We start from the raw sequence: 23,955 nt of genomic DNA, 5'->3' as shown, positions 1-23,955 counted from the left end.
CATCAATTTCATTCTTTCCCAAGATTGGGCAACATGCTCATGATCAAGTTGTTTAAAATTCATAACATTGTTCCTAAGAGAGATGATCTTAGCGGGAGGAAAATACTTAGAGATAAAAGCATCTTTGCACTTATTCCATGAATCAATACTATTCTTAGGAAAAGACGAAAACCAAACTTTAGCACGATCTCTAAGTGAAAACGAAAATAACTTAAATTTAACAATATCATTATCCGTATCTTTCTTCCTTTTCATCTCACACAAATCAACGAAGTTGTTTAGATGGGTAGCGGCATCTTCACTAGGAAGGCCGGAGAATTGATCTTTCATAACAAGATTTAGCAAAGCAGCATTGATTTCACAAGACTCAACATCATTAAGAGGAGCAATCGGAGTACTAAGGAAATCATTATTATTGGTATTGGAAAAGTCACACAATTTGGTATTGTCTTGCACCATCGCGACAAGCAATCCAACACATAAGCAAACAAAAAGGCAAGCGAAAGAGAGAGGAGATTGGGAAAGAGAGGGCGAATAAAACGGCAAGGGTGAAGTGGGGGAGAGGAAAACGACAGGCAAATGGCAAATAATGTAATGTGAGGGAGATGAGTTTGTGATGGGTACTTGGTATGTCTTGACTTGAGCGAAGACCTCCCCGGCAACGGCGCCAGAAATCCTTCTTGCTACGTCTTTAGCTTGCGTTGGTTTTCCTTGAAGAGGAAAGGGTGATGCAGCAATAGTAGCGTAAGTATTTCCCTCAGTTTTTGAGAACCAAGGTATCAATCCAGTAGGAGGCTCCTCAAAAGTCACACGCACCTACACAAACAAACAAGAACTCGCAACCAACGCAATAAAGGGGTTGTCAATCCGTTCACGGCCACTTGCGAAAGTGACATCTGATAGAGATAATATGATAAGATAAATATATTTTTGGTATTTTATGATATAGATTGGAAAAGTAAAGATGCAAATAAAAGTAGATTGAAAGCTTATATGATAAGAGATAGACCCGGGGGCCATAGGTTTCACTAGTGGCTTCTCTCAAGATAGCATAAGTATTACGGTGGGTGAACAAATTACTGTCGAGCAATTGATAGAAAAGCGAATAATTATGAGATTATCTAGGCATGATCATGTATATAGGCATCACGTCTGTGACAAGTAGACCGACTCCTGCCTGCATCTACTACTATTACTCCACACATCGACCGCTATCCAGCATGCATCTAGAGTATTAAGTTCATAAAGAACAGAGTAACGCATTAAGAAAGATGACATGATGTAGAGGGATAAACTCATGCAATATGATATAAACCCCATCTTTTTATCCTCGATGGCAACAATACAATATGTGCCTTGCTGCCCCTGCTGTCACCGAGAAAGGACACCGCAAGATTGAACCCAAAGCTAAGCACTTCTCCCATTGCAAGAAAGATCAATCTAGTAGGCCAAACCAAACTGATAATTCGAAGAGACTTGCAAAGATAACTTAATCACACATAAAAGAATTCAGAGGAGATTCAAATATTTCTCATAGATAAACTAGATCATAAACCCACAATTCATCGGATCTCGACAAACACATCGCAAAAAGAGTTACATCGAATAGATCTCCAAGAAGATCAAGGAGAACTTTGTATTGAGATTCAAAGAGAGAGAAGAAGTCATCTAGCTAATAACTATGGACCCGAAGGTCTGTGGTAAACTACTCACAACTCATCGGAAGGGCCTTGGAGATGATGTAGAGGCCCTCCATGGTCGATTCCCCCTTCGGGGAGTGCCGGCGAAGCCTCCAAGATGGGATCTCGCGGATACAGAAGGTTACGTCGGTGGAAATAGTTTTTCGTGGTCGCTTGTGATGTTTTCGGGGTACATGGGTATATATAGGAGGAAGAAGTAGGTTGGTGGATGCTTGAAGGGTCCACGAGGGTGGGGGGCGCGCCCACCTGTAGGGGGCGCGCCGGGCACCCTCATGGCCGCCTCCTTTGTTTCTTGACTTCCACTCCATGTCCTCTGGATCACGTTTGTTCCAAAAAGATCGCTCCCGAAGGTTTCATTCCGTTTGGACTCCGTTTGATATTCCTTTTCTTCGAAACACTGAAATAGGCAAAAAAACAGCAATTCGGGCTGGGCCTTCGGTTAGTAGGTTAGTCCCCAAAAATGATATAAAATTGTAAAGTAAAGCCCATAAACATCCAAAACGTGTAATATAATAGCATGGAACAATCAAAAATTATCGATACATTTGTAACACCCACGATGCGGCTATATCTCCCACATGTCGAAGCACAACTTAGAGGCATAACCGCATGGTGGTTTTGTCGCAAGAAGGGTCATCTTCACACAATCTCATGTAATGAACAAGAATGGGATAAAGAGTTGGCTTACAATCGCCACTTCACACAATGAACATATAATTCATACATCATTCAGAGTCCACACATAGTCCGACTACGGACGAAGCCAAAAGAAAAGAAGATAACCCAACTGCTAGATCCCCGATCGTCCCAACTGGGCTCCACTACTGATCAACATGAAACGAAACATAGCAACGACCAAGATCTTCGTTGAGCTCCCATCTGAGCTCGGTTGCATCACCTGCACTGGTATCATCGGCACCTGCAACTGTTGTGATAGTATCTGGTGAGGCACGAGGACTCAGCAATCTCAAAACCCACAAGATCAAGACTATTCAAGCTTATGGGTAGGAAGTGGTAATGAGATGGAGTTGCAGCAAGCACTAAGCAAATATGGTGAGTAACATACGCAAATAAGAGCGAGAAGAGAAGCAACGGAACGGTCGAGAAGCTAGAAGTGATTATGAAGTGATCCTGAAACTACTTACATTTCAAACATAACCCAAAGACCGTTTTCACTTCCTGGACTCCGCCGAGAAGAGACCATCACGGCTACACACGCGGTTGATGCATTTTAATTAAGTCAAGTGTCAAGTACTCTACAACCGGATATTACCAAATTCTCATCTGCCACATAACCATGGGCACGGCTCTCGAAAGTTTATACCCTGCAGGAGTGTCCCAACTTAGCCCATAACAAGCTCTCACGATCAGCGAAGGATATTCCTTCTCCCGGGAAGACCCGATCAGTCTCAGAATCCCAGTTACAAGACATTTCAGCAATGGTAAAACAAGACCAGCAAGAACGCCCGACTGTGCCGACAAATCCCGATAGGAGCTGCACATATCTCGTTCTCAGGGCACACCGGATGAGACATCCTACGAGTAAAACCAAACCTCAAGTTTCCCCGAGGTGGCCCCGCAGTCTACTCGGTTCGAACCAACACTTAGAGAAGCACTGGCCCGGGGGGGGTTATAATAAAGATGACCCTCGGGGCTGCAGACCCCAAGGGAGGGTTATAGGTTGTTAGGCAAATGTAAAACCAATGTTGGGCCTTGCTGGAGGAGTTTTATTCAAGGCGAACTGTCAAGGGGTTCCCATAAACCCGACCGCGTAAAGAACGCAAAATCAAGGAACATAACACCGGTATGACGGAAACTAGGGAAACAAGAGTGGAACAAAACACCAGACATAAGGCCGAGCCTTTCACCCTTACCAAGTATATAGATGCATTAATTAAAATAAGAGATATTGTGATATCCCAACATAAACAAGTTCCAACATGGAGCAATCTTCAACTTCACCTGCAACTAACAATGCTATAAGAGGGGCTGAGCAAAAGTGATAACTTAGCCAAACAACGGTTTGCTAGGAAAGGTGGATTAGAGGCTTGACATGGCAATATGGGAAGCATGGTAAACAAGTTATAGGTAGCGCAACATAGCGATAGAATGAAGCAACTAGCAAGCAAAGATAGAAGTGATATCGAGGGTAATGGTCATCTTGCCTGAAATCCCGCAAGGAAGAAGAACGAGTCCAAGAAGTAGACGAACCAACGTAGTCGAACGGATCCTCACAATTGCAATGTTACTGGAACTATCAAGGAGAAGCGCAACCGGAAAGAAGCAAACAACATGGTAAACAACCATCACATAAGCATGGCATGATGCACAATCAAGTATGATGCATGTCCGGTTTAATGAGGCATGGCATGGCAATGTGCACAAACAATACTACAAATTAAGTGGAGCTCAATATGCACTGAGTTGCATATTGATGAAACACCACATTCAGATTATTTAGTTCGCTCATTTAAGCTACTCAACAATATTAAATGTTGTTAAACATGGGCAGGGGTGAAGCATATGGAAACTATGTATCTAGGCAAGTTTAAATGAGGCCGGAACAACAAACAACAATTCCAGAAAATCCTCATGTCCATGTTTCGAATTTGGTATTGTTCTGCTCTAAACCATATTTTATTGTTGTTAAACAGGAAGATAAAGTGCACCATGTTAAATTAGACATTTTTCCACCCCATTTACATATAAAGTTTATTTAAAACCGAGCTACGGTTATTTAGTTATGAAATAAATCATTTTAACATGCAATTATGCAAATTAAACAAAGAGCAAGTTTAAACATTTTTAACATGGATGAAAGTGGCAAATTATTAATCTACACAAAATTCTAAGCATTTTACATGTTTGAATCATTTTAATATGATGCATGGCTTGTGAGATATTAAATGCATGAACAAGAGGGTTTTTTTGTAAAACAGTAATTCACTGGATAATTAGCAAAATCAAAGAACTGGGAAAAACATGGTACATGCCGAATCTGAGCAGGAAGCCCAATAGAGGAAAGGCCGAGGGGCTGCTCACCAAAGGCCTTGCGCCAGATCGGTGGGGTGGGACTGGGCCTCGGTCAACGGGCGAAGAGGAGGTGGCCCAGGCGCGGCGCGACAACGAGCGGCCGAGCGAACGCGCTCGATCCCGAACCGCTGCTCGAAGCAGGGGAAGGAGAGGCCGGGCGTTGGCCTTGGCGCGGGCGGGACATGAAGCAGGGCGAGGCGGCGCTGCTTGATGGGAGGTTCGACGAGATGGGGCCTGCAGGCGGCGGACTGCGGCGGGGATCCACCAGATCTAACGAGGGGAGCCGGTTCCCGATGGTGGGAGTCAAACAGGACGACGACAGCTTGGCTCCTACGAAGAAATACAGAGATCAAGTGAGTTCAGAGAGGAGAGACAGGGAGAAGAAACGGGAAAGAAAGGAGGGAAGAACGGGCGCGGCTTGGCTGACCGGAGCTTCGCCAGAGGCGTGCGGGCATGGCGGCGCTGTCGGAGGAGATGCAGACAACGAGGAGGGTTCGTGGCGATGGCAACGATGGCGATGCAGCACGAGGACGGCGACATCGAAGTCCTGTCCATGGCGGCAGAGAGGGAGCAGAGAGATTAGGGAGGTGGAAGAAGGATGGAGGAAAAGGAGAAGGGCGGCGAGGGCTGGCCTTGTCGCGGCGGTCTCCATGGCTGATGGCTCACCGATGAGTCGAGCGGGGTCAAGGCAGAGGAGGCGGGCGAGCTCTGCTGGTCGAGAAGGGCTGTGGGGTCTTGATTGGTGGGGATCGAGAGGAGTGCTGGTGGAGGCGGTGTGGTGATCTTGGAGGAGCTCGAGGTGAGAGGTGCTCGGTGGTTGGCCGGGTTTGCAAATCGAGGAGGTGGGGATCGACTGGATGAATGGATCAGGAGGAGATCCCGAGAAGGAAGAGACAGGAGGAGGGTGGCGGCGGGGATGGGAAGGATGGGACAGCCGTCTGAGATTTTAGGGTTAGGTCGGTTTATATAGTAGGGGGCTAGGTTTCGGGGCTAATCGGACCCTCCGATCGTAATCGGACGGACGAGAATAAAACAGGCTTGGGAAGTCCAAATAAGAAAACGGAGTTGGTTTTGGGATGTTAGGGGATGATCCGGACTCAAAGGTAACGACTGCCCGGGTCGGGTCCGGGACAACTTTCGGACGCGCGCGAGGGGTCTGAGTAAAGTGTGGAGAAGGTCAAACGGTCAGACAAGAGGGAATCGAAAACCCGGTTGGACTCGGATCGATCAACGAAGGCAAGGGGGGAACGCGACAACTATGAACGGATGCAAGCTTTATGAAAACATGTAGATACAATGCGCATGATGATATGAGATGACATACACGACATGAACAAAATGCAAAACAAAAGATAAAAACCCAACCACGAAGGAAATATCACAACACATAGCCAGAAATGGCAAGAGTTAGAGTTACAAATATGGAAAGCTACATCCGAGGCGTTACAACGTTGGAGACGTATCAGTGGACGACGGCGAAGCCTAGGAAGGGGACGACGCGGAGCCGGGGAAGACGTGGCAGTGGATGCCCATGTGGAGACGAGTACGAGGGTTCACTAGTTCAGCTGCGGTGTGAGGCTGCCGTCGCCGCAGAATAATAGGGGGTGTGGGTGAGTAGAGGGATGGCCTGGCCAGCGGTGGGAGTAGTAGGAGGGGTGAGGCCTCCGCGGCATCACAGCCGGCCATGGGAGGCAGGAGCACACGGCACGACCAGCGCTGGTTTGGGCGGCTGGAGCAAGAAGACCAGAGGTTGAAGAAGAACTACGGCCGTTGGATGGACATCATACGGTCACTGGAGCTAGAATCGTTCATATTGACTAAGTTGACAAAGCCCTCCGTCCCCGTCAACTTAGTAGGCCCACAAGTCAGCCTCCCACTATGATGGGTCCGAGCTGGCAGGGGGGTATTCATTTTTTTGTGCGCAATAAGGAGGCACTTCCTTCCGTGCGAAGATATAGCTGGTGGGTCCGACCTGTCAGCGGGGGTGGGGGATGTTTTTTTCACGAATACAGAGGCCCTTCCGGTGGGTCCCAGATGTCAGGTGGAGGAATCATTATTTTGCGCGTAATAAGGAGGCATTTCCTTGTGTGCGACCATGGACCCAGCTGTCGGCCTCTCCACATACAGTCCACTTCCGATGGATGTCGTTCATTGACCACATTGACCACGCCGCGCCGAGAGCACCAGGGCGGTGGACGACGGCGAGGCCTACGAAGGGAACGACACGGAGCCGGGGCAGTGGCTGCCCACGCGGTGTAGAGTACGAGGGTTGAATGGTTTGGCTGCCATCGCTGGAAAATAACAGGAGGTGTGGGTGAGTAGAGGGATAGACAGGCCAGGGATGCGAGTATGCACTACAAAAAAAAGACACATTCGTGACATTTTGGGCCGAACAATTTTTTTCTGTCATACTTATGACACTTCTATGATGATAATTGTGAAAAACCCCGGTATCATCATAGATGTGGTGTGCTCCTACTTCTATGACAAAAAATCATGACATACAATGGGCTTTTCCTCCTGGGCGGGCTGGAGACGCAGCTGCATGACATTGTTTGGGCCGTCCATGACGGAAAAAACCGTGGTAGAAGCGAGGGCGAGGAAAATTTCGGCGAGTTCCCGATTACGGTGGGTGGTCGGGGGCCGAGCGATGCGCGTTTCTCTCATACACGTACGCGCGTGTGTGCGAGGCGTTGGGCTCTAACTGAACCCGAGCGATTGCACTACAAGCTACGCGTTACTGAACCCGAGCGATCGAGCGATTCCTTCGCTACTGCTGCTAACTGAAGCCGGTCGATGCTGCCTCTAGATGAACAGTGAGAGTTGTAGGGGGGTTTGGATGAACAGTGAGCATTGTGCGCGCGGGGGGGGGGGGGGGGTTGGATGAACAGTGAGCGGTGGGGGTGGATGAACAGGACCCCGTGGTGTTGCCTCTGGATGAACAGGACCCCGATTGATCGAGCCGGTTGGGGCTGGATGAACAGGACCCCGTGGAGGGCTGGATGAACAGGACGACCCCGTGGAGGGCTGGATGAACAGTAGACAGTGGAGGGGTGGATGAAAAGTAGCCCGTGGAGGGGTGGTTGAACAGGAGCCCGTGGAGAGGGGTGGTTGAACAGTAGTCAGTGGAGTAGCGCGCGGTGGAGGCTGGATGAATAGGAGCCCGTGGATGAACAGTCGCAGGTGGAGGCTGGAGGAGATCGACGGTGGATGAACAGTAGCTCGTGGAGGCTGGAGGAGGTCGACAGTGGAGATGAACAGTATCCCGTGGAGTCTCGTTTTGCGGTACGCCACACCCCTCCCGATGAACATGACCCCCGTTTTGACCGTAGCGCTCCAACACAAGTCCGTTTCGTCCGTTTTGCGGTATGCCACACCCCTCCCGATCAACAGGACCCCGATTCAACCGTAGGAGGTCCAACACAAGTCCGTTTCCTCCGTTTTACGGTACGCCAGAACCCTCCCGATGAACAGGATCCTGTTTCGAACGTGGCCGGTCGAACACAAGGCCGTTTCCTCCGTTCTGTTGTACGCCAGGACTCATTTCCATCGCCTGTTCCATCCAAGCCCTCCCGATGAACACGACGACGCATTCCGTTCCGACCTAGCCGGTTGGCTCCCCATGAACACGACGACGACGCTGTTTCTCCGTTCCGACCCAGCCATGTACATGAGCCCTGGCCATACGTATGCGCGAGTAGGCGTTCGAGACCCCGCCCGTATGTATGTACGTGGCCGTATTTTCTTTCTTGCACACTGGCCGCTGTACGTATGTGTACATGCTACGTGCGCGCCTCTACTACGACACGTGCGCGCCTCTACATCCACCGGTATGTATGTACACGTTCGCGACCAGAATGACAACGCTACGTACACTTCGACCAGGTGGGTCCCGACTGTCAGGCACTTCCTTGCATGCGAAGATGTAGATGGTGGGTCCCAACAGTCAGGGGGGCAAATCGTTTTTTTTGCCCGGACGCACTTCCTTGCGTGCAAAGATGTAGCTGGTGGGTCCCAGCAGTTAGAGGGCAAATCATTTTTTCGCGAAATACAGTGGCCCGTCCGGTGGGTCCCGGCTGTCAGGTGGAGGGATAATTATTTTGCGTGTTATAAGGAGGCACTTCCTTGCGGCCGCCGTCGACCCAGATGTCAGCCTCTCCACATACAGTACTCCGATGGAATTCGTTCCTTGACCATGTTGACCACGCCGCACGGAGAGCACCAGGGCGGTGGACGACGGCAAGGCCTAGGAAGGGGACGACGCGGAGCCGGGGAAGACGCGGCAGTGGAAGCCCGCGCGGAGAGGAGTATGAGGGTTCACTGGTTTGGCTGCGGTGTGAGGCTGCCGTCGCCGCAGAATAATAGGGGGTGTGGGTGAGTAGAAGGATGGCATGGCCAGCAGTGGGAGTAGTAGGGGGCGGTGAGGCCTCCGCGACATCAAAACCGGCCACGGGAGGCAGGAGCACGCGGCACGACCGGCGCTGGTTTGGGCGGCTGGAGCAAGAAGACCAAAGGTTGAAGAAGCACTACGGTCGTTGGATGAACATCGCACGGTAACAGGAGCGAGAATCGTCCATATTGACTAAGTTGACAAAGCCCTCCGTCCCCGTCAACTTGGTAGGCCCACAAGTCAGCCTCCCACTATGCTGGGTTCCAGCTGGCAGGGGGAGTATTCATTTTTTTGTGCGTAATAAGGAGGCACTTCCTTGCGTGCGAAATGTCAGGTGGGTCCGACCTGTCAGCGGGGGGCACTTTTTTTCATGAAATACAGAGGCCCTTCCGGTGGGTCCCAGATGTCAGGTGGAGGAATCATTATTTTGCGCGTAATAAGGAGGCATTTCCTTGTGTGCGGCCGTGGACCCAGCTATCAGCCTCTCTACGCACAGTCTACTTCCGATGGTGTTATTCGTTGACCACGTTGACCACGCCGCGCCGAGCGCATCCAAGGTGGTGGACGACGGCGAGGCCCCGAACAGCAACGAGCCGGAGATGGGAAGACGCGGGAGTAGAGTCTCAGACGGAGAGGTGTACGAGTGTTAACTGGTTCTAGTGCGGTGTGGTTCGGCAGTCGGTCGAGAAGAACAGGAGGTGTGGAGGGGTGGAGGGATGACCTGGCCAACGGTGGAGTAGCGCTTCATAGCGAAGCGTGCTAAGCAGAGCTGCTAGCAGCAGGAGGCGGGAGGTGGTCCCGACGGTGCTGGAGGAAGAAGACGAGAGATTGAAGATGGATGTCGGTCATTGGATGTAAATCCAACGGCTAACATGTCAGAATCATTTGTTGACTAAATTGACAACGACTTGCGTTGGCTTTGACCTATTGGCCCACATTTAAGCCTCCAAAAATGTGGCACGTATTCAACCCATTTTTTCAGAATTTACAGTCTTTTTTTGCGCGGTAGAATTTACAGTCAATTTGATCTTTTTTTTGAATTACAGTCCATTAGCTGGGCTGGGTGAACAAATAATGTAGCGTCCATGCGGCCCATTTATTTTATTTCCTAAAAAATTACAGGTCATTTGCACTTTCTTGAAATACACGATTTTGCTGGGATGATTCTAATTATAGTGTTGGGTTGGGCCAGCAATGTTATCAAAAAAATAAAAAGGGGCTGAGCATTTTGTTATAAATATATTTAAATAATAAGTGATATTATTACATTCGTCCTTAAATCTTACCAAGCTTTTGTACACAATCACTAGGATTTTCGTGCCAAAACAATCCAGGATTTTATTGTTAAGAAATTATTTTTATAAGTTAATAAGATGTGCGATATTGTTTTCTTACATATGTAAGTATCTGTTAAATATATGACGACAATAAAAACAATATATAATAACATATAAAATAATTTAAATATATATATAATATAATTAGAAGGGAAACATAAGTTGTACCTGGCATTCCTATTCTTAAATAGAAAAATAGAACAAACCTCTGCGTTTTCTTCAAAAAATACATAAATTGGGCTGACGATGTTTCAGGAAAAATAAAACCTCGGATGGGAGGTCCATAGGCCAGTCGATACATGATGGCCCTCAAGAAAATCAAACAGGCCTATGGACCTCCCATCCGAGGTCGTGGGCTGCTCATGTTAAAAATGAAAGCCTAGACGGGGCAGCCCAAAACCCAGCTGATACTTGCTACCCCAGTGATAATAAATGATACCTGCCAGCTCCCCGGCTTCGTTGTGAATTTATCTTCTATAGTAACTCCGCTGAAGCACCTAATAAAAATGTAACTATGTTGACAAACCCGTGGGCCCCAAAGTCAGTATAGCATTAGGTGGAAGTTTTTTTTCCGATGAGGCACTTGCTTGCGTACGGCCATACACCTGGTGGGTCCCGACTGTCCGCCTCTCCACGTACAGTCCTCCCCAGATTCCTCTCGTTTGTTCAGCATGTTCACAACGGCAGACAGCAGCGTCGCGGCGAGCGCACAAAGGCGCATGAGGGGATCCGACCACCTGAGGAAGTGCCTTATTATTAACGAAACTACTGAACTAGCCTAGTGGCCAAGTGACACTACCCGACAGCTGTTCCTCCCGGGTTCGATTCCACCTGTGCAGGGAAAATATCTCCAATTTTTTTGCCTCTTCCTTTATTGACATGTGGGTCCTGTTGGAAATATGCCCTAGAGGCAATAATAAATGGTTATTATTATATTTCTTTGTTCATGGTAATTGTCTATTATTCATGCTATAATTGTATTGTCCGGAAATCGTAATACATGTGTGAATACATAGACCACAACCTGTCCCTAGTAAGCCTCTAGTTGACTAGCTCGTTGATCAACAGATAGTCATGGTTTCCTGACTATGGACATTGGATGTCATTGATAACGGGATCACATCATTAGGAGAATGATGTGATGGACAAGACCCAACTTAAGCATAGCATAAAAGATCGTGTAGTTTCGTTTGCTAGAGCTTTTCCAATGTCAAGTATCTTTTCCTTAGACCATGAGATCGTGCAACTCCCGGATACCGTAGGAGTGCTTTGGGTGTGCCAAACGTCACAACGTAACTGGGTGACTATAAAGGTGCATTACGGGTATCTCCGAAAGTGTCTGTTGGGTTGGCACAGATCGAGACTAGGATTTGTCACTCCGTGTAAACGGAGAGGTATCTCTGGGCCCACTCAGTAATGCATCATCATAATGAGCTCAATGTGACTAAGGCGTTAGTCACGGGATCATGCATTGCGGTACGAGTAAAGAGACTTGCCGGTAACGAGATTGAACTAGGTATTGGGATACCGACGATCGAATCTCGGGCAAGTAACATACCGATTGACAAAGGGAATTGCATACGGATTGATTGAATCCTCGACACCGTGGTTCATCCGATGATATCATCATGGAACATGTGGGAGCCAACATGGGTATCCAGATCCCGCTGTTGGTTATTGACCGGAGAGGCGTCTCGGTCATGTCTGCATGTCTCCCGAACCCGTAGGGTCTACACACTTAAGGTCCGGTGATGCTAGGGTTGTAGAGATATATGTATGCGGAAACCCGAAAGTTGTTCGGAGTCCCGGATGAGATCCCGGACGTCACGAGGAGTTCCGGAATGGACCGGAGGTAAAGATTTATATATGGGAAGTCTTATTTTGGTCGCCGGAAAAGTTTCGCACATTATCGGTATTGTACCGGGAGTGCCAAAAGGGGTCCGGGGGTCCACCAAGGGGGTCCACCAGCCCCGGGGGGCCACATGGGCTGTAAGGGGTGCGCCGTGGCCTATATGGGCCAAGGGCACCAGCCCCAAGAGGCCCATGCGCAAGAGATAAGAAAAAGGGAGAGTCCTAAAGGGGGAAGGCACCTCCGAGGTGCCTTGGGTGGGGGGGGGGGAAGGACTCCCCCCTGGCCGCACCCTTCCTTGGAGGAAGGGGCAAGGCTGCGCCCCCCCTCTCCCTTGGCCCTATATATAGTGGGGGGAAGGGAGGGCAGCACAATCTAAGCCTTGGGCGCCTCCCTCCTCCCCTGCAACACCTCTCTCTCTCGCAGAAGCTTGCGAAGCCCTGCCGGAGAGCCGCTACATCCACCACTACGCCGTCGTGCTGTTGGATCTCCATCAACCTCTCCTTCCCCCTTGCTGGATCAAGAAGGAGGAGACGTCGCTGCACCGTACGTGTGTTGAACGCGGAGGTGCCGTACGTTCGGCACTCGGTCATCGGTGATTTGGATCACGGCGAGTACGACTCCGTCATCCACGTTCATTGGAACGCTTCCGCTCGCGATCTACAAGGGTATGTAGATCCACTCCTTTCCCCTCGTTGCTAGTAGACTCCATAGATGCATCTTGGTGAGCGTAGGAAAATTTTAAATTATGCTACGATTCCCAACAGTGGCATCATGAGCCAGGTCTATGCGTAGTTACTATGCACGAGTAGAACACAAAGTAGTTGTGGGCGTTGAGTTTGCCAATTCTTCTTGCCGCTACTAGTCTTTTCTTGTTTCGGCGGCATTGTAGGATGAAGCGGCCCGGACCGACCTTACACGTACTCTTACGTGAGACAGGTTCCACCGACCGACATGCACAAGTTGCATAAGGTGGCTAGCGGGTGTATGTCTCTCCTACTTTAGTCGGAACGGATTCGATGAAAAGGGTCCTTATGAAGGGTAAATAGAAATTGGCAAATCACGTTGTGGTCATACGTAGGTAAGAAACGTTCTTGCTAGAAACCTACAAACCACGTAAAAAACTTGCAACAACAATTAGAGGACGTCTAACTTGTTTTTGTAGCAAGTGCTATGTGATGTGATATGGCCAGAAGATGTGATGAATGATATATGTGATGTATGAGATTGGTCATATTCTTGTAATAGGAATCACGACTTGCATGTCGATGAGAATGACAACCAGCAGGAGCCATAGGAGTTGTCTTTATTATTTTGTATGACCTGCGTGTCATTGAATAACGCCATGTAAATTACTTTACTTTGTTGCTAAACGCGTTAGCCATAGAAGTAGAAGTAATCGTTGGCGTGACGACTTCATGAAGACACAATGATGGAGATCATGATGATGGAGATCATGATGATGGAGATCATGGTGTCATGCCGGTGACAAAGATGATCATGGTGCCCCAAAGATGGAGATCAAAGGAGCATAATGATATTGGCCATATCATGTCACTATTTGATTGCATGTGATGTTTATCATGTTTTAGCATCTTATTTGCTTAGAACGACGGTAGTAAGTAGGATGATCCCTTATAATAATTTCAAGAAAGTGTTCACCCTAACTGTGCACCGTTGCGAAGGTTCGTCGTTTCGAAGCACCACGTGATGATCGGGTGTGATAGATTCTTACGTTCGAATACAACGGGTGATGACGAGCCTAGCATGTACAGACATGGCCTCGGAACACACGCAATACACTTAGGTTGACTTGACGAGCCTAGCATGTACATACATGGCCTCGGAACACGGAGGACCGAAAGGTCGAGCATGAGTCGTATAGAAGATACGATCAACATGGAGATGTTCACCGATCTTGACTAGTCCGTCTCACGTGATGATCGGACACGGCCTAGTTAAACTCGGATCATGTTTCACTTAGATGACCAGAGGGATGTCTATCTGAGTGGGAGTTCATAATCAGATGAACTTCATTATCATGAACATAGTCAAATAGGTATTTGCAAATTATGTCATAGCTTGCGCTTTAGTTCTACTGATTAAGATATGTTCCTCGAGAAAATTTAGTTGAAAGTTGGTAGTAGCAATTATGCGGACTGGGTCCGTAAACTGAGGATTGTCCTCATTGCTGCACAGAAGGCTTATGTCCTTAATGCACCGCTCGGTGTGCTGAACCTCAGCGTCGTCTGTAGATGTTACGAAACATCTGACAGACACGTTTTGATGACTACGTGATAGTTCAGTGCGGTTTAGAATTGTGGCACCAAAGACGTTCTTGAAACGTCGCAGAACATGTGAGATGTTCCGAAGACTGAAATTGGGATTTCAGACTAGTGCCCACGTCAAGAGGTATGAGACCTCTGACAAGTTTCTTAAGCCTGCAAACTAAGGGAGAAAAGCTCAATCGTTGAGCATGTGCTCAGATTGTCGGAGTGCCACAATCGCTTGAATCGAGTGGGAGTTAATCTCCCAGATGAGATAGTGATAGTTCCCCATAGTCATTGCCACCAAGCTAGTAGAGCTTCGTGATGAACTATAACATATCAAGGATAGTTATGATGATCCTTGAGCTATTCACGATGTTTGACACCGCGAGAGTAGAAATCAAGAAGGAGCATCAATTGTTGATGGTTAGTAAAACCACTAGTTTAAGAAGGGCAAGGGCAAAAGGGATACTTCATGAAACAGCAAGTCGTTTGCTGCTCTAGTGTAGAATCCCAAGGTTGAACCCAAACCCGAGACTAAGTGCTTCTATGAGAGGAACGGTCACTGAAGCAGTAATACCCTAGATATTTGGTAGATGAGAAGGCAGGCAAGGTCGACAGAAGTATATTGGATATACGTTATATGAATGTGTACTTTACTAGTACTCCTAGCAGCACCAGGGTATTAGATACTGGTTCGGTTGCTAAGTGTTAGTAACTCGAAATAAAAGCTGCGAAATAAATGGAGACTAGCTAAAGGTGAGATGACGATATGTATTGGAAGTGTTTCCAAGGTTGATGTGATCAAGCATCGCATGCTCCCTCTACTATCGAGATTTGGTGTTTGCGTTGAACATGATTGGATTATGTTTACCGCAAAACGGTTATTCATTTAAGAAGAATAATGGTTACTCTGTTTATTTGAATAATACCTTCAATGGTCTTGCACCTAAAATGAATCTCGATCGTAGTGATACACATGTTCATGCCAAAAAGATATAAGATAGTAATGATAGTACCACATACTTGTGGCACTGCCACTTGAGTCATATTGGTATAGAACGCATGAAGAAGCTCCATGTAGATGGATCTTTGGACTCACTCGTTTTTGAAATGAATGAGACATGCGAACCATGTCTATTGGTATATATGCATGAAGAAACTCCATGCAGATGGATCGTTTGGACTCACTTGATTTTGAATCACTTGAGACATGCAAATCATATCACATGGGCAAGATGACTGAAAGGCCTCGTTTTCAGTAAGATGGAACAAGAGAGCAACTTATTGGAACTAATACATTTTGATGTATGCAGTCCAATGAGTGCTGAGGCATGCAGTGGACATCGTTATGTTCTTACTTCACAGATGATTTGAGTAGATGCTGAGTGTATTTACTTGATGAAACACTAGTCTGAATTATTGAAAGGTTCAAGTAATTTCAGAGTGAAGTTGAAGATCGTCGTAACAAGAGGATAAAATGTCTGTGATATGATCATAGAGATGAGTATCTGAGATACGAGTTTGGCACACAATTGAGACATTGTGGAAAGTGTTTCACAATTAATACCGCCTGGAACACCATAGTGTGATGGTGTGTCCGAACATCATAACTGCACCCTATTGGATATGGTGCATACCATGATGTTTCTTATCAAATTACCACTATCGTTTATGGATTAGGCATTAGAGACAACCGCATTCACTTTAAAAGGGGCACCACACAATTCCGTTGAGACGACACCGCTTATAGAAACCTAAGTTGTCGTTTCTTAAAAGTTTGGGGCTGTGATGCTTATGTGAAAAAGTTTCAGGTGATAAGCTCGAACCCAAAGCGGATAAATGCATCTTCATAGAATACCCAAAAACAGTTGGGTATACCTCCTATTTCAGATCTGGAAGCAAAAGTAATTGCTTCTAGAAACGAGTCCTTTCTCGAGGAAAAGTTTCTCTCGAAAGAATTGAGTGGGAGGATGGTGGAGACTTGATAAGGTTATTGAACCGTCGCTTCAACTAGTGTGTAGCAGGGCACAGGAAGTTGTTCCTGTGGCACCTACACCAATTGAAGTGGAAGTTTATGATAGTGATCATGAAACTTCGGATCAAGTCACTACCAAACCTCGTAGGACGACGAGGATGCGCACTACTTCAGAGTAATGCGTGATCCTGTCTTGGAAGTCATGTTGCTAGACAACAATGAACCTACGAGCTATGGAGAAGCGATGGTGGGCCCATATTCCGTCGAATGGCTCGAGGCCATGAAATCCGAGATAGAATCCATGTATCAGAACAAAGCATGGACTTTGGTGAACTTGCCCGATGATCGGCAAGCCATTGAGATAAATGGATCTTTAAGAAGAAGACGGACGTGGACGGTAATGTTACCGTCTATGAAGCTCGACTTGTGGCAAAGAGTATTTTCACAAGTTCAGGAGTTGACTACGATGAGTTTTTCTCATCCGTAGCGATGCTTAGGTCCGTCGGAATCACGTTAGCATTAGCTGCATTTATGAAATCTGGCAGATGGATGTTAAAACAAGTTTCCTTACCAGTTTTCGTAAGGAAAGGTTGTATGTGATACAATCAGAAAGGTTTTGTCGATCCTAAGGATGCTAAAAGGTATGCTAGCTCCAGCGATCCTTCGATGGATTAGAGCAAGCATCTCGGAGTCAGAATATATGCTTTGATGGGGTGATCAAAGTTTTTGGGTTTATACAAAGTTTGTTAGAAACTTGTATTTACAATAAAGTGAGTGGGAGCGCTACAACATTTCTGATAAGTATATGTGAATGACATATTGTTGATCCGAAATGATGTAAAATTTCTGGAAAGCATAAAGGGTTGTTTGAAAGGAGTTTTTCAAAGGAAGACCTGGATAAAGCTGCTTACATATTGGGCATCAATATCCATAGAGATAGATCAAGACGCCTGATGATACTTTCAAAAGACAGCACACCTTGACATGATTTTGAAAGAGTTCAAAATAGATCAGTAAAGAAGGAGTTCTTGGCTGTGTTACAAGGTGTGAGTATTGAGTGAGACTCAAGACCTGACCACAGCAGAAGATAGAGAAAGGACGAAGGTCGTCCCCTATGCTTTAGACGTAGGCTCTATAGTATGCTATGCTGTGTACCGCACATGTAGTGTGCCTTGCCATGAGTTGGTCAAGGGGGGTACAATGGTGATCCGGAAAGGATCTCATGACAGCGGTCGAACTTATCCTTAGTACCTAGTGGATTAAGGAATTGTTCTCGATTATGGAGGTGGAAAGGAGTTCATCGTAAAGGGTTACGTCGATGCGAACTTTGACACTAATCCGGATAACTCTGAGTAGTAAACCGGATTCGTATAGTAGAGCAATTATTTGAAATGGCTCCAAATAGCGCGTGGTAGCATCCACAAGATGACATAGATATTCGTAAAGCACACGGTTCTGAAAGGTTCAGACCCGTTGACTAATAACCTCTCTCACAAGCATAACATGACCAAACCAGAACACATTGAGTGATAATCACATAATGATGTGAACTAGATTGATGACTCTAGTAAACTCTTTAGATGTTGGTCACATGGTGATGTGACCAGTGAGTGTTAATCACATGGTGATGTGAACTAGATTATTGACTCTAGTGCAAGTGGGAGACTGTTGGAAATATGCCCTAGAGGCAATAATAAATGGTTATTATTATATTTCTTTGTTCATGGTAATTGTCTATTATTCATGCTATAATTGTATTGTCCGGAAATCGTAATACATGTGTGAATACATAGACCACAACCTGTCCCTAGTAAGCCTCTAGTTGACTAGCTCGTTGATCAACAAATAGTCATGGTTTCCTGACTATGGACATTGGATGTCATTGATAACGGGATCACATCATTAGGAGAATGATGTGATGGACAAGACCCAACTTAAGCATAGCATAAAAGATCGTGTAGTTTCGTTTGCTAGAGCTTTTCCAATGTCAAGTATCTTTTCCTTAGACCATGAGATCGTGCAACTCCCGGATACCGTAGGAGTTCTTTGGGTGTGCCAAACGTCACAACGTAACTGGGTGACTATAAAGGTGCATTACGGGTATCTCCGAAAGTGTCTGTTGGGTTGGCACGGATCGAGACTGGGATTTGTCACTCCGTGTAAACGGAGAGGTATCTCTGGGCCCACTCGGTAATGCATCATCATAATGAGCTCAATGTGACTAAGGCGTTAGTCACGGGATCATGCATTGCGGTACGAGTAAAGAGACTTGCCGGTAACGAGATTGAACTAGTTATTGGGATACCGACGATCGAATCTCGGGCAAGTAACATACCGATTGACAAAGGGAATTGCATACAGATTGATTGAATCCTCGACACCGTGGTTCATCCGATGATATCATCGTGGAACATGTGGGAGACAACATGGGTATCCAGATCCCGCTGTTGGTTATTGACCGGAGAGGCGTCTCGGTCATGTCTGCATGTCTCCCGAACCCGTAGGGTCTACACACTTAAGGTCCGGTGACGCTAGGGTTGTAGAGATATATGTATGCGGAAACCCGAAAGTTGTTCGGAGTCCCGGATGAGATCCCGGACGTCACGAGGAGTTCCGGAATGGTCCGGAGGTAAAGATTTATATATGGGAAGTCTTATTTTGGTCGCCGGAAAAGTTTCACACTTTATCGGTATTGTACCGGGAGTGCCGAAAGGGGTCCGGGGGTCCACCAGCCCCGGGGGGGCACATGGGCTGTAAGGGGTGCGCCTTGGCCTATATGGGCTAAGGGCACCAGCCCCAAGAGGCCCATGCGCAAGAGATAAGAAAAAGGGAGAGTCCTAAAGGGGGAAGGCACCTCCGAGGTGCCTTGGGGGGGAAGGACTCCCCCCTGGCCGCACCCTTCCTTGGAGGAAGGGGCAAGGCTGCGCCCCCCCTCTCCCTTGGCCCTATATATAGTGGGGGGAAGGGAGGGCAGCACAATCTAAGCCTTGGGCGCCTCCCTCCTCCCCTGCAACACCTCTCTCTCTCTCGCAGAAGCTTGCGAAGCCCTGCCGGAGAGCCGCTACATCCACCACCACGCCATCATGCTGTTGGATCTCCATCAACCTCTCCTTCCCCCTTGCTGGATCAAGAAGGAGGAGACGTCGCTGCACCGTACGTGTGTTGAACGCGGAGGTGCCGTACGTTCGGCACTCGGTCATCGGTGATTTGGATCACGGCGAGTACGACTCCGTCATCCACGTTCATTGGAACGCTTCCGCTCGCGATCTACAAGGGTATGTAGATCCACTCCTTTCCCCTCGTTGCTAGTAGACTCCATAGATGCATCTTGGTGAGCGTAGGAAAATTTTAAATTATGCTACGATTCCCAACAGGTCCCCATTGTCATCTATGCACACCACGTCCAACACTTGCCAAAACTTCGTCCCTCGATTTCTCTGTGTTTCGCACACTCGACATTGTGTGGGCATTTTGAAAATAACATATCTTTTTGACTGTGCATCATATGAAGATGTGCTATGCATGAATGTTGATCAGCATGATGTTAACTAGCTGGTAGTTCCATTTTCAACCATGAATAAAACTTCCAACATGATGTTAACCCTGTTTGAAAAGGCCATGTTAATACAAATGCTCTGCCTCTGAAAGTTGCAGTTTATTATCTGAAACTGAACTTGCAGTTTCTTATCTGAAACTGAACTTGCAGTTTCTTCTCTGAGAATCACATTGTCTGCACTTTTATACTCCTATGAAACTACATTTTTTTAAGTGCTAAAAATAGATCTCTAGAATTCATAAAATAATTCACATGCTCAATACTGCAAATCTGAAATTCAAAAGACATTCATATCTGAAAGTACTCTCAAAATACACAACACAAAACACAATTCACAACCTGCAAATACTGACAACCCTAACCTCCTCCTGACAATTCACAACCCGCCAGACTATTTGGCTAGGGGGGGCAGTCCCCTCCTATTCCTCGGCGGCAGACAGCCGCCCCGTGAGACGATGTGAACGGCGAGGGAGAGGATGGCGGGGAAGCGTCGTCGGGCCAACTGCTTTTCTCCTCTTGCAGTTGGGTTCGGTCGACGAAGACTCCACCGGCTCGCTCTGGCAGGACACCCTCACAAACGACACCCTTTAGATGCTCGATCCTTCAATCTCTGGTGGATGCTCCATCTGGGATCGATACTCCCACCACCGCTCCATCACGATTGGATTCGGTGAATCTGTTTGCTCCATGGCCCAGAGGAGCAGCTCTATGTACTCACGCGCGACTCCCTCCGGGAGTATCGCCGCCTTTTTGCTCTGTTGCAGATATTTGGCCATGGATGTCGCCGTCGCCGCTAGTTGGTCCTTGTTGTCAAACCAAGACTGTATCTCCAACATCCTAGCTAGCTTCACAGGGTCACCATCTGCGATCCTCACATATCGGTTGTACTCCTCCATCGATCTACTTCTCCACAGCACCTTCACTCACCGGCGGTGGTTTTTGAATGCAAGAGGAGAGGAGTAGCGCTGGTTTTGGATTAGAACTGGAGAGGAGCGACGCTGGTTTTGGACTGGAACAGGAGAGGAGGGGCGCTGGTTTTGAAATGGAAGAGCAGAGGAGCGACGCTGGACTTAGTTGGAACAGGAGAGGAGCGACGGTGGTTTAAGAGGAGAAGAGTGGAAGAGCGGCGCTGGTCTTGGAAGTATTTTTTGTTGTTTTGCGTATTTTGGGTCAAAGTTTGACCACGTACTGTATTTGACAAGCAAAATGTGAATGCATGTCACCAACAATTGTATCGTTTGGTTCGTATCTGAATGTACATTCAAATTATATTATTTTTGCAACGTATAATATATATTTTATGTGCGAAAATCATGGTCAATTATGACCCAGAATAAAAGGGAGACTAGTTAATGTGGGGTTGCTTTCTTAATTGAAGGGTAAATTGATTTTGATTTTGATCCAGTCACAGCGCGCCGGCCCTCTCGTCCAATCCTAAATCGCTGCCGCACGCTCCTCTCCCTCTTCTCCATTGCAAAACCACCTCCTCTCCTCTCCATCATCTCCATTCCAAAACCACTGTCTCGCCTCTCCCTCTTCTCTATTGCAAGACCACCGTCTCTCCTCCCATCTTCCAAAGCTAGCACCGGACCACTCAGAAGGACATCTATGGAGAGGATGCAGCAGCGAATAAGGCAGATCGCCGGCGGTGACCAGGCAAAGTTTGCCAGGTTGAAGGAGATCATTACTTGGTTTGACAATGAGTGGGAGATTTCGAGGACGGTGCGGGCCATGTGGAAATGTATGTGAAAGAGCGAGACAACGGCGATGAGGGCGGCGATGTACATGTACTCCTTGGCGACAGTCACGCTGCAGTCCTCCGAGTTCATCGAGTATCTCCTCTGGGTGATTGAGCTGACAGATTCGCCCGAGGCGACAGTCAGCGGAGGTGGTGGGCATACAGGTCGAAGGTCGAGCACCCAGAGGATAACGAATCGATTGAGTATGGTGTGTCATTCATGAGGGTGCAGAGCCAGCCGGAGCCACAGGAGTATTCGTTCTCCCACCGCAAGAGGAGGCTGGATGGCGCGACGTCGCTTCCCCGCCGTTCTCCACGGTTCCCTCGATGCTCGCCTCGTTTCAACGGTGACGGTAGGGTTTAAAGTAAGCTTCGCACTAACCTAATCTTCCACCTGCTCATGCTTACAATCTGTGTGACAGCTAATGAAAATCATGCTTACAATCAGTCTCCGAGTACTACGCCGATCACCCTAAAATAGCTCTGGACCTTTGGGTCAAAGTTGTGACAAAGTGTACAAATAAAGAAAAATAGATTGGTGCTTCTTTCAGAAAAGAGTACTCCCTAGAAAACTGCCAATATAAGCTACTAGTATTTGGTTAGAGGATTTGCTGCCGAGAAAGATCCGTCCACAGAGAGCGCCACACATCCCACTGGTGGTGGTGGATGCCAATGCGTGCATGCAGCATGGTTGGTGTCGGTAATTTTTACTTGGCACACCTCACACACTGCATATATGCCGGTTCCATACGTACATTTGTGCAGTTCCATCAAAATGCAACTGAATAACCCTGTTTGCACAGATAATGAAAAAGCGTGATTACATTATAGTGGCACTAGTTGATGAAACACACAAAATAAATAGAAGAAAATATTGCGATAGTATCATAGTATGCCATGCTGCGAGGGCGAGATGGGCCCTGCGACGCCTCATACGGTACGCCTCATACTGGAAATCGTCCCAAGTCTCCCAGATACACCTTCTGCCAGTCATGAACATCAGCGTACAATGGTAGTACAAGGAGGCGCTTTGAGACATTCAAATCTCTATTTTTGTACAGATCAACTAAAATTAAGCACCCCAGTTGGCAGAAACGCTTAAACATTAACAGTAGGACTAGTTGATGAAACATACATTAACAAAGAGAAGCACTTTCTTTATGTACATTGGAAATGAAATGATAGAGAGGACACTCGCTCTATTTTAATTGTATTATTACTTCATTTTATCGGTGACACTAGGGTCGAGCAGGTGGCAAACGAGGTGTACCGTGCGTTGCAAGGATGGAGGCCGGGGGTGCTTAGACTGGGATGCTGAAGCTGGCTCTTTCAGTCACCAACATGGATGATTCAATTCATGGGACCTTTTGGTGCAGTTCACCTAAAATGAAGCAATGTCCCGTGAGCTAGCAGCTTCTTCTTCATTTTTTTTAAGAAAAGGGCTCCAGCCCCGGTTCCATTTCCATCAGAAAACGAAACCCACAGAGCTTATTCTTCATTAGTTGCAATAAAATTGAGCAACATCAAGGTTGGTTGTGAAGCTCATGGAATGTTCAACTATAATTTGGATATCATTTGTGCAGTTCAACTAAGATCGAGCGTGAAATGTATATCTCTGTATGCACAAAAAAGGTGGAAATGAGGGTGACTAACAAGTGATGAAACATGCATCAAATGAAAAGAAGCATGTTCCTTATCTGAATGGCAATCCTACAAGGACAGTAGCAATTTCTAAAGCAGTGGCATTGCTAGATATTAGTGTGGGTATTAGGATTAACTATGACAACCATTAAATACGACATTACTTTGGGCACGGGAGAGTAGGCGGACCAGGACAGTTGCATTTCTAACAAAAAGAACCAACTTATCTTAATGGGAAATTTAGCAGGACATGTAAAAAAGTGCCATTGATTCATATTACTAGAGGCATTACATTGAAAACAACATTGGTTTAACGTGTCCTTACTTTTAACAGTGCGACTGCTACATTTTACCAGTGGCATTACATAAGAGTGGCCCGGGGCAACAAACATCAGAACAGGATATCTGGGTTGAACCCGTTTTTGTTGGGTATAGCCACCTTATACTATGTGAGGCTAGCAAATCT

This window comes from Triticum aestivum, chromosome 5D (assembly GCF_018294505.1).
Source record: "Triticum aestivum cultivar Chinese Spring chromosome 5D, IWGSC CS RefSeq v2.1, whole genome shotgun sequence".
Classification (NCBI taxonomy): Eukaryota; Viridiplantae; Streptophyta; class Magnoliopsida; order Poales; family Poaceae; genus Triticum; species Triticum aestivum.
This window is presented reverse-complemented; position numbering follows the sequence as displayed.